Here is a 12,734-nt window from a genome sequence, read left to right on the forward strand (position 1 = left end):
TGAGTCTGTTTTTAATTCATTTGGATATATACCTAGAGTGGAATTGTTGGGTCATATGGTAATTATAAATATTTTTAACTTTTTGATGAACTGCCTGTTTTCCATAACAGCTGAACCATTTTACATTCCCATCAGCAAGGTATGGGTTCCAATTTTCTCTGTCTCCTTGGTAGCACTTCTCATTTTCTGCTTTTCTTGGTTTTAAACTTCAGCCATTCTACTAAGTGTTGGATGGTTATCCAATTGTGGTTTTGATTTGCATTTCCTTAATAACTTGATGATGAGCATCTTTTCTTGTGCCTTATTGGCTGTTTGTATGTCTTTGGAGAAAGGTCTTTTCAAGTCCTTTGCCTTCTGAAAATATTGTTGAGTTGTAGGAGTTCTTTATATATGCTAGATATTAAACCCTTTCAGTTGCAGGTTGTTTTTTCACTTTCTTGATAATGTTCTTTGCACAAAAGTTTTACATTTTGATGAAGTCAAATTTGTCTGTTTTTTTTCTTTTGTTGCTTGTGGTTTTGGTGCCATATTTAAGAATTCATTGCCAAATCCAAGGTCATAAAGATTTTTCCCCTGTTTTCTTCCAAGAATTTTATGGATTTAGCTCTTATGTACAGGGTACAGGTCATTGATCCATTTGAATTGGTCTTGTGGTTCTGGATTTGCAAAGAGAATGTAAGAGTGTTTTTTTTACCCATTTTCATCCCGATCTTTCAAGTAAAAAAGATGAATAATGCCTCAAAGAGAACATGATGGCTAGATGTTAAAATGTAGTCGGCTGTAGACCATACTCTTGGCCAGTCTTGGTTTTCCCAAAACAGTCTTAGAAGTTCTTCATTTCCTCTTCTCATCCCTATTTCCACTATCACCCAATATGACCTCAGTCTTGTAGTCTCTTGATCGAAGTGTGATATGTGTCATATTCAGGCACTAAACTTAGTCTCATGTACAAACTGTGAACACTGATCACAGTCTTAATGTGGCACTGTTGTAGGTCCCAGCATCAGATGTAAAGCAGGCAGTGGGTGCAAACCAGCCTAGCAATGGCATGTGGGTGAAATCTATACAGAAAGTATGTGTTCATTAAGGATTTCTTTTCAAGTGAGAAAGACGCGAAACATTGATTTAGACGGTGAGGCATGTGGATGGAGATAGCTTAGTGGACATCCTCAAGAAATTGAGGAGATAGTTGAGGGATGCAGAAGATGTTAATCTGCAAAGAGGAGGTGGCAGTTCTCAACCTTGGCTTCACATCAGAGTCAACTAAAAAGATTAAGAAATAAGCCCACCTCAGACTAAGTGCAATTGTTATATCTGTAAGGCTCAGGAAGTTTTAAAAGCTTCTGAAGTGATTGTAAGGCCAGGGTTGGAACCACTGATTTAAAGGAAATAAGAATTTATTAGGTGGGGGGGGGGGTGGTGTGATGAATTGGGCGATTGGGATTGACATGTATACACTGATGTGTATAAAACTGATGACTAGTAAGAACCTGCTGTATAAAAAAATAAAATTCAAAAAAAAATTTTAAAAACTACCATATGCTCCAGCCAAAAAAAAAAAAAAAAGGAATTTATTAGTAATTTAAAGCAATGCTTCTCACTTTCATTGTGCATAGAGATCACCTGGGATCTTATTACATTGCATATTCTGATTGAAAAACTAACTCTGAATGTATCTAAGACATAAAAGTTAGCTAAAACTGTAAAACTCTTAGAAGCTAGAAGAAAACAGAGTGTGAATCTTTGTGACCTTGGTCTAGGCAGTGGTTTCTTAGATATGACACCAAAAGTACAAGCAGCCAATGATAAATAAGTTGGACTTCATCAAACTTAAAAATTTTTGTGCTTAAAAGTTGATCAAGGGCTTCCCTGGTGGCGCAGTGGTTGAGAGTCCGCCTGCCGATGCAGGGGACACGGGTTCGTGCCCCAGTCTGGGAAGATCCCACATGCCGCGGAGCGGCTGGGCCCGTGAGCCATGGCCACTGAGCCTGCGCATCCGGAGCCTGTGCTCCGCAACGGGAGAGGCCACAACAGTTAGAGGCCCGCGTACCGCAAAAAAAAAAAAAAAAGTTGATCGAGTCAGCTCTCTCCCCACATTAACAGCTATCCCTTGGATTTGAGCCCACACCTGTTGCCCTGGGTCTGAAATGGTCAGCTTTCTTTCATCCTCACTTCCGATCACAACCTTTCAGTTCTCACAGTCCCCTCCCTGTTAAGCATCTCTTCCTAGACAGACTGGATGCTGTTATCTATCACGTCCCCGTACTTTTCTCACACCCTTCATCTCCTCTGACCCACACAACCAAACCTCAACCTCCACTCAGACCTTCTCTGTTCCCACACGGGTCTCCTGAGGATGCTGAAGGAAGTTTCCCAGCCTTGCTGTGTGGGGCCCCATCCTGCCTGTGGTCCCCAACCTCGCTGGGCCCCCACAGGGCGTTGGTGATCATCCTTCTCAACATGTCCCACTCCTTCCCACACAAACACTCCTTCAAACCTTGCCCATTCCCTTCAGATTCCTTTCTCACCAGCCTCTTCTCCATTCTCAGTAGATCTTCACTGGAAAAATCGAAGGCAGGCAGTAAAGTAAGCCTTCCCCAACTTCCCCCACGCCACAGACAATCTACATTCAGCCTTCAGTCATCCTCCATTGACAGTGGAAAAGACCTTTCCATCCATCCCTCCTCTACCTCCTCTTGAAACAAATCCACGCACCAACTTTCTTGTGCCTTCAGGCTCTCTCCTCCCAGGCTCCCTGGGAGATCACATGCTTCTTACAATCTTCAGTGCTTAACTCCTTCCTTTCACTGTAAGGTTCCCAGACAGAACATCTCTATTCCCCACTTTACCTTCCTGATGTGCCAATCAATTCCTGACCACTGCTCCTGTCCCTCAACTGAAACGGCTCTTTCCAAGGTTGCCTGGCTTTACAGCGATGGCAATATTCTCACCTTAATGTCTTAGTATCATTATTTGTAACATTGTTTACAAACTTGGCATGGGATGAGGCAGACTAAGAGCCAGTAGAGAGAAAGGGATAAAGAGTATAGGGGGAAAAAAGGTATCTGGGCATGCCTAGGCACACAGTAGGGGATTAATACTTGGCAGCTATGTAAGTGTGAGGGGCACCTAGAAGCTTTTTATAAGGTGAAACTCAAACACTTCTCATTGGACTTGCCTAAAATGCACATTTGATCACATCGCTTCCCTAAGGACAATCTTTCACTTACTTCCCATTGTCTACAGGATGAAATCCAGACTTCTTGACCTGATATCCAAGCACTTCGTTAATCCCGCCCCAGCTCCCTCACTTCCCAGAAGCCCCCGCATACACGCTGTGTCGCAGGCTCATCAAACTACTTACAGGCCACTTCTTGGACACATCACGACTCTTTGTTTCCACTTGACTCTTTTGTGTCTGGCAAACTCTGACTCATTCTTTAAGAATCAGCTTCAGGGTCAGCGTCTCTGGGCAAGTTCTGTCCCTCGGGTCCCACTGCATGTTCTGTCCCTTGAGTCAGCACCTACATCCTATATAGCAACCCTGTGCCACCTCCCCCAAGAGACTTGAGAGCAAGGGATGAGCACTGTCCACACTTGGAGCTCCATTGCCTGCCGCATGGTTGCTGTCCAGTGCAGGCAGACCTCGTTTTATTGTGCTTCACTTTATTGCTTTTCTTTTTTTTTAAAAACAAATTGAAGGTTTGTGGCAACACTGCATCAAGTCCATCAAGGTCGTTATTCCAACAGCGTTTGCTCCCTCCATGTCTCTGTGTCACATTTTGCTAATCCTCAGAATATCTCAAACTTATTTATTATTATTATATGTGTTCTGGTGATCAGTGATCTGTGATGTTACTACTGCAAAAACATTACAACTCGCTGAGGGCTCAGATGATGGTTAGCATTTTTAGCAATAAAGTTTTTTTGTTTTTTTTTTTTTTTTGCGGTATGCGGGCCTCTCACTGTTGTGGCCTCTCCCGTTGCAGAGCACAGGCTCCGGACATGCAGGCTCAGCGGCCATGGCTTACGGGCCCAGCCGCTCTGTGGCATGTGGGATCTTCCCAGACCGGGGCACGAACCCGTGTCCCCTGCATTGGCAGACGGACTCTCAACCACTGCGCCACCAGGGAAGCCGTAAATTTTTTTTTAGTTAAGGTTAGAAAAAGTTGATCAAGTGAAAAAGACAACCCACGGAATGGGTGAAAATATTTGCAGATCGTATATTTGATAAGAATCTAGTATCTAGGTTATAGAAAGAACTCTTAAAACTCAACAATAAAAAAGACAATCCAATTAAAAAATGGACAAAGGATTAGAATAGACATTTCTGCAAAGAAGATAAGCAAATGGCCAATAAGCACATGAAAAGATTAGTGACATGCAAATCAAAACTTTAATGAGATGCCACTTCATATCCCATTAGGATGGCTATAATCACGAAGACAGAATAACATGTGTTGACTAGGATTGCTGGTGAGAATGTAAAATGGTGCAGCTACTACTTGGAAAAGAGTTCCGCTTCTTAAAAGGTTAAACCATGGAGTTAGCATTTGACCCAAATATCTATGAACTGATGAATGGATAAATAAAATGTGGTATATGCATACAATGAGAATACTATTTAGCAATAGAAAGGAATGAAATATTGATACATGCTAAATCAGGAACAGACATTTTTAGAGGCCCTGGGTGTTCTTTGGACAAATGTGTTTGCTAGGTGGGATGAGAGAACTTCTCAAGGTCTTCCAGCTTTGCATACCCTAACCACTAGAGCCCTAGTTATGGAAGGGGAAGGTATGTGTTCTGGGAGATTAATCCACTGGCTCGCTGTCATTCAACCCTCTGACCTCAGGGTATAACCGACTACCACAATCTTGCCCTTACTGAAGGTAGAAAACCTACCAAATTCTCATTTCTTGAGAAGGGAAATTCAAGTTAAACCCTCTGAGCTCTTTGCTTATTGTAAAGATAAATGTTATAAGTTATATGTCCTCAACTATTTCAGATCAAGGCCTAAAAAACCTTAATGACAAGGATCTCTGATGATGAAGGAAAAGCAGTGCCTGTCATCCAGGAGCTGGCCTAGTACTAAAAGGTAGGCCTCTCCTGCTAAAAATAGACAATTTCACAGAACACCTACAATACTGCTCCGTGACTGTGGTCAAGACAAAAGACCATTCTGTAATTCTGCCTGAACGAAGAGAAAAACATGAACATTGTCTAAACCACAAAAATGACCAAATATTGGGAATTCCTTGGCGGTCCAGTGGTTAGCACTCCGCGCTTTTCACTGCCAAAGGCCTGGTTCATTCCCTGGCCGGGGAACTAAGATCCCACAAGCCGCATGGCATGGCCCAGAAAAAAAAAAGACTAAATGTTCTGTCTCCCTGTCCTGGCTAATGTACTTCTTTAAGAATGATAGTTTTAGCCTCACTTCATGCCTCTCACATTACTGAGATAGCCAGTCATCCTGCACTTCCTCACAGCATCCATTTAGAGAGAGCCCTGCTTCTTTGAACCCTCCCCCAAATCACCTAACTTGTCCAAATCATAAGTCCTTTGTAGCATCCTACAGAGATTTCCCCTCACGATTCTAAAGGTGTGTGTTCTCCCTTATGCAGTGAGCAATAAACCCAACTTGTTTAATGCAGGTGTGTTCCTCATCGTCTGGCAATGAGTAGTGGCTGCCCTTTTTAGATAAAGCATGGATTTTCCATTTTCCATGGTTTTGGCCTCAGCACTTTGCATGTGTTATATCACATGTGTTATATCAGTTCCTACAACATTATGAGGCAGGTGGTGACCCCATTTTATAGGAGAGGGAAATGTTTAACCTGAACTTCCTCCAGTGGTGGGGAATGGAGAGAGGCAAAGTGGAGGGAGTGCTGCCAGAGGGGGTGGTAAGTGGTATTGGCAGGACTGAGGAACTCTTTGGTTGGCTTCTGTTTTTGAACCACTGCAAACGTTTTCCCGCCTGCCCCTTCTTCCCAGGTCATAGTGGCTGGGCAGGGGTGTGGTCAGGGCTGGGTGAGCAGCATTCCACCGCCCCTGACCCAGGAACTGACCCTCAGTGACAGAGGGATTCTCAGGGGTGGGAGAGCAGTTTGTGCTTGCTATGTCCCCCATGGCCACCAGAGGGCAGTACTGGTCCACGCCTTGGCCTCCCTGCGGCCATTCTTGGGAAGATTAGAGCCCTGATTCTCAGCCCCACCAGACTCCTTTTCTTGTTTGTTTTTTAAATAAATATTTTCTAATGCCCCCTTTACCATCATGAAGTGAAATTAACTCCGAATAAAACTTGCCTAAGCAAATAATATGATACTTTAATTCTGAAAGGAGGAAAAAAAAGGAAAGTAATGTAATAAACTGATGGGTTTCAATATGTGATGCTTGGACATGGCTCACTAGAAGAGCACAATAGAGTTAGTTTGATGCTTTGCCATCGGCTCACTGAGAATGAAAAATTACAAATGCAGGTGGATGTAGGTTGTTGTATTTGACAAGTTCACTGTGATTTTCTGAAATGGTAAACAATTCTTCGTAAAGTTAAAAATAAAATAGAATCCAATTGTCCCTTTATTGCATTCTTGGAAATTCCAGTGTATATTAAAACTGCAAAAAAACCCCACAAAGCTTTTATTTATGTATAAAATAGAGTTAGATTCAATGTCCTATAATTATAAACACTCTTTTTCATTTGGTCCTACATGGAAGTCCAGCAGGATATTTGAAAATTCTTGTGAAGAACTGCCTTCACTGAGAACTCTAGCTGGTACCAGAGGATATGAGATGCCCTCTCTTTCCACCCCAGTTTAGGCCCCCTGAGAGTCAGAGCTTTGTGTTGCAGGTTCTCAAACCCTCCAGAGTGCCCATCACAGTACCCAGTACTTACTGAGTACACTGAAATGATTGAGTCCTTTCTGTACACCTGGGGGACTCTCGTCCAGCCAGAGTATATTGCCTGGACAACTTAAGGGCCTAGATCCTGAATATGAATGTTGATGTAAACCAAAGCCAGGCATGAGGTGCCCCAAATAGTCTGGCAGCAACAAAAATCCAGGGCTCCACATTTTCTTTTTTAATTGGGTATAGTTGCTTTACAATGCTGTGTTTCTGCTGTACAGTGAACTGAATCAGCTATATGTATACATATATCCCCTCTTTTTTTGGATTTCCTTCCCATTTAGGTCACCACAGAGCATTAAGTAGAGTTCCCTATGATATACAGCAGGTTCTCATTAGTTATCTATTTTATACATATTAGCGTATATATGTCATTCCCAATCTCCCAATTCATCCCACCCCCCCTTCCCCCCATTGGTGTCCATATGTTTGTTCTCTACGCCTGTGTCTCTATTTCTGCCTTGCAAACCGGTTCATCTGTGCCATTTTTCTAGATTTCACATATATGCATTAATATACAATATCTGTTTTTCTCTTTCTGACTTACTTCACTCTGTATGACAGTCTCTAGGTCCATCCACGTCTCTACAAATGACCCAATTTCGTTCCTTTTTATGGCTGAGTAATATTCCATTGTACATATGTACCACATCTTCTTTATCCATTCATCTGTCGATGGACATTTAGGTTGCTTCCATGACCTGGCTATTGTAAATAGTGCTGCAATGAACATTGGGGTGCATGTGTCTTTTTAAATTATAGTTTTCTCAGGTATATGCCCAGTAGTGGGATTGCTGGGTCATATGGTAATTCCACTTTTAGTTTTTTAAGGAACCTCCATACTGTTCTCAGTAGTGGCTGTATCAGTTTACATTCCCACCAACAGTGCAAGAGGGTTCCCTTTTCCTCACACCCACTCCTGCATTTATTGTTTGTAGATTTTTTGAAGATGGCCATTCTGACCGGTGTGAGGTGATACCTCACTGTAGTTGTGATTTGCATTTCTCTAATAATTAGTGATGTTGAGCAGCTTTTCATGTATTTGTTGGCCATCTGTATGTCTTCTTTGGAGAAATGTCTATTTAGGTCTTTGGCCCATTTTTTGACTGGGTTGTTTGTTTTTTTGATACTGAGCTCTGTGAGCTGTTTGTATATTTTGGAGATTAATCCCTTGTCCACTGCTTTGTTTGCAAATATTTTCTCCCATCCTGAGGGTTGACTTTTTGTCTTGTTTATGGTTTCCTTTGCTGTGCAAAAGCTTTTAAGTTTCATTAGGTCCCATGTGTTTATTTTTATTTTCATTACTCTAGAAGGTGGGTCAAGATCTTGCTGTGATTTACGTCAAAGAGTGTTTTTCCTGTGTCTTCCTCTAAGAGTTTTATAGTGTCCAGTCTTACATTTATGTCTTTAATCCATTTAGAGTTTATTTTTGTGTATGGTGTTAGGGAGTGTTCTAATTTCATTCTTTTACATGTAGCTGTCCAGTCTTCCCAGCACCACTTATTGAAGAGGCTGTCTTTTCTCCATTGTATAGTCTTGCCTCCTTTATCAAAGATAAGGTGACCATAGATGTCTGGGTTTAACTCTGGGCCTTCTATCCTGTACCATTGATCTGTATTTCTGTTTTTGTGCCAGTACCATACTGTCTTGATTACTGTAGCTTTGTAGTATAGTGTGAAGTCAGGGAGCCTGACTTCTTCCAGCTCCATTTTTCGTTTTCAAGATTGCTTTGGCTATTCGAGGTCTTTTGTGTCTCCGTACAAATTTTAAGATTTTTTTGTTCTAGTTCTGTGAAAAATGCCAATGGTAATTTGATAGGGATTGCATTGAATCTGTAGATTGCTTTAGGTAGTATAGTCATTTTCACAATATTGATTCTTCCAATCCAAGAACATGGTATATCTCTTCATCTTTTTGTGTCATCTTTGATTTCTTTCATCAGTGTCTTGTAGATTTCTGAGTACAGGTCTTTTACCTCCTTAGGTAGGTTTATTCCTAGGTATTTTATTCTTTTTGTTGCAAAGGTGAATGGGATTGTTTCCTTAATTTCTCTTTCAGTTTTTTCATTGTTAGTGTATAGCAATGCAAGAGATTTCTGTGCATTAACTTTGTCCCTTGAAACTTTACCAAATTCATTGATTTAGCTCTAGTAGTTTTCTGGGCATCCTTAGGATTTTTTATGTATGGTATGATGTCTACAAACAGTGACAGTTTTACTTCTTTTCCAATGTGTATTCTTTTTATTTCTTTTTCTTCTCTGATTGCCGTGGCTAGGACTTCCAAAACTATGTTGAATAATAGTGGTGAGAGTGGACATCCTTGTCTTCTTCCTGATCTTAGAGGAAGTACTTTCAGTTTTTCAACATTGAGAATGATGTTTGCTGTAGGTTTGTCGTGTATGGCCTTTATTATATTGAGTTAGGTTCCTCTATGCCCATTTTCTGGAGAGCTTTTCTCATAAATGGGTGTTGAATTTTCTTAAAAGCTTTTTCTGCATCTATTGAGATGATCATATGGTTTTTTATTCTTTAATTTGTTAACATGGTGTTTGACACGGATTGATTTGTGTATATTAAAGAATCCTTGCATCCCTGGGATAAATCCCACTTGATAGTGCTGTATCATCCTTCTAATGCGTTTTTGGATTCTGTTTGCTAGTATTTTGTTGAGGATTTTTGTGTGTATGTTCATCAGTGATATTGGTTTTTAGTTTTGTTTTTTTGTGATATCTTTGTCTGGTTTTGGTATCAGGGTGATGGTGGCTTTGTGGAATGAGCTTGGGAGTGTTCCTTCCTCTGCAATTTTTTGGAAGAGTTTGAGAAGGATGGGTGTTAGCTCTTCTCTAATGTTTGATAGAATTTGCCTGTGAAGCCATCTGGTCCTGGACTTTTGTTTGTTGGAAGATTTTAAATTACAGTTTCAATTTCATTACATGCGATTGGTAATTATGTTTTCTATTTCTTCCTGGTTCAGTCTTGGAAGGTTATACGTTTCTAACAATTTGTCCATTTCTTCCAGGTTGTCCAATTTATTGGCATATAGTTGCTTGTAGTAGTCTCTTATGATCCTTTGTATTTCTGCAGTGTCCACTGTAACTTCTCCTTTTTCGTTTCTAATTTTGTTGATTTGAGTCCTCTCCCTCTTTTTCTTGATGAGTCTGGCTAAAGGTTTATCAATTTTGTTTAGCTTTTAGTTTTATTGATCTTTGCTATTGTTTTCTTTGTTTTTATTTCATTTATTTCTGCTCTGATATTTATGATTTATTTCCTTCTGCTAACTTTGGGTTTTGTTTGTTCTTCTTCCTCTAGTTCCTTTAGGTGTAAGGTTAGATTGTTTATTTGAGATTTTTCTTGTTTCTTGAGGTAGGCTTGTATAGCTATAAACTTCCCTCTTAGAACTGCTTTTGCTGCATCCCATAGGTTTTGGATCGTTGTGTTTTCATTGTCATTTGTCTCTAGTTATTTTTTCATTTCCTCTTTGATTTCTTCAGTGATCTCTTGGTTACCTAATAGTGTATTGTTTATCCTCCATGTGTTTGTATTTTTTAGTTTTTTCCCCTGTAATTGATTTCTAATCTCATAGCATTGTGGTTGGAAAAGATGCTTGAAATGATTTCAGTTTTCTTAAATTTATTGAGGCTTGATTTGTGACCTAAGATGTGATCTATCCTGGAGAATGTCCCATGTGCCCTTGAGAAGAAAGTGTATTCTGCCACTTTTGGGTGGAATGTCCTATAAATATCAATTAAATCTATCTGGTCTACTGTGTCATTTCAAGCTGTGTTTCCTTATTAACTTTCTGTCTGGATGATCTGTCCATTGGTGTAAATGAGGTGTTAAAGTCCCCCACTATTACTGTGTTACTGTCGATTTCCCCTTTTATGGCTGTTAGCATTTGCCTTATGTATTGAGGTGCTCCTATGTTGGGTGCATATTTATAATTGTTATACCTTCTTCTTTGATTGATCCCTTGATCATTATGTAGTGTCCTTCCTTGTCTCTCTCTTTTTTTTAAAGACTGGGAGCATTTTATTTTTATTATTTTCTTATTTATGGCTGAGTTGGGTCTTCTTTGCTGTGCATGGGCTTTTCTCTAGTTGCAGCGAGTGGGGGCTACTCTTCGTTGCGGTGTGCGGGCTTCTCATTGTGGTGGCTTCTCTTGTTGCGGAGCACAGGCTCTAGGCCCACAGGCTTCAGTAGTTGTGGCACGTGGGCTCAGTAGTTGTGGCTCACGGGCTCTAGAGTGCAGGCTCAGTAGTCGTGGCACACGAGCTTAGTTGCTCCGCGGCATATGGAATCCTGCTGGACCAGGGCTTGAACCTGTGTTGCCTGCATTGGCAGGCAGATTCTTAACCACTGCGCCACCAGGGGAGTCCCCTTCCTTGTCTCTTGTAACATTCTTTATTTTAAAGTCTATTTTATCTGATAGGAGTAGTGCTGTTCCAGCTTTCTTTTGATTTCCATTTTCATGGAATATCTTTTTCCATCCCCTCACTTTCAGTCTGTATGTGTCCCTAAGTCTGAAGTGGGTCTCTTGTAGACAGCATATATACGGGTCTTGTTTTTATATCCATTCAGCCAGCCTGTGTCTTTTGGTTGGAGCATTTAAATTTAAGGTAATTATTGATATGTATGTACCTATTACCATTTTCTTAAGTGTTTTGGGTTTGTTTTTGTAGGTCCTTTTCTTCTCTTGTGTTTCCCAGTTAGAGAAGTTCCTTTAGTGTTTGTTGTACAGCTGGTTTTGTGGTGCTGAATTCTCTTAGCTTTTGCTTGTCTGTAAAGCTTTTGATTTCTCCGTCAAATCTGAAGGAGATCCTTGCTGGGTAGCGTAATCTTGGTTGTAGGTTTTTCCCTTTCGTCAATTTAAACATATCCTTCCACTGCCTTCTGGCCTGCAGAGTTTCTGTTGAATAATCAGCTGATAACCTTATGGGGATTCCCTTGTATGTTATTTGTTGCTGCTTTTAATATTTTTTCTTTGAATTTAATTTCTGTTAGTATGATTAATATGTGTCTCAGTGTGTTTCTCCTGTATGGGACTCTCTGTGCTTCCTGGACTTGATTGACTGTTTCCTGTCCCATGTTAGGGAAGTTTTTGACTACAATCTCTTCAAATATTTTCTCAGACCCTTTCTCTTCTTCTTCTGGGACCCCTATAATTCTAATGTTGGTGCGTTTAATGTTGTCCCAGAGCTCTCTGAGACTGTCCTCAGTTCTTTTCATTCTTTTTTCTTAATTCTGCTCTGTGGCAGTTATTCCGACCATTCTATCTTTCTTGCAGCTTACTTATCTGTTCTTCTGCCTCTGTTTTTCTGCTATTGATTCCTTCTAGAGTATCTTTAATTTCAGTTATTGTGTTGTTCATTACTGTTTGTTCTTTAGTCCTTCTAGGTCCTTGTTAAACGTGTTGTTTTTGTATTTTCTTCATTCTATTTCCAAGATTTTGGGTCATCTTTACTATCATTAGTCTGAATTCTTTTTCAGTTAGATTGCCTATTTCCTCTTCATTTATTTGGTCTTGTGGGTTTTTACCTTGCTCCTTCGTCTGCAACATATTTCTCTGTCTTCTCATTTTGTTTAACTTACTTTTGGGGGGTCTCCTTTCTGCAGGCTGCAGGGTCATAGTTCCTCTTGCTTCTGGTAAGTCCACTCACAGTGGGTGAGTATGGTCCAGTGGCTTGCGTAGGCTTCCTTGTGCTTGCATTCTGGTGGGTGGAGTTGGATCTTGTCCCTCTGATGGGCAAGGCCGCATCAGTTGGTGTGTTTTGGGGTGTCTGTGAACTTAGTATGATTTTAGGCGGCCTCTCTGCTAATGGGTGGGGTTGT

The sequence above is a fragment of the Monodon monoceros genome, unplaced genomic scaffold (genome assembly GCF_005190385.1).
Source record: "Monodon monoceros isolate NGI ecotype Baffin Bay Population unplaced genomic scaffold, NGI_Narwhal_1 Super_Scaffold_5, whole genome shotgun sequence".
Taxonomy (NCBI): Eukaryota; Metazoa; Chordata; class Mammalia; order Artiodactyla; family Monodontidae; genus Monodon; species Monodon monoceros.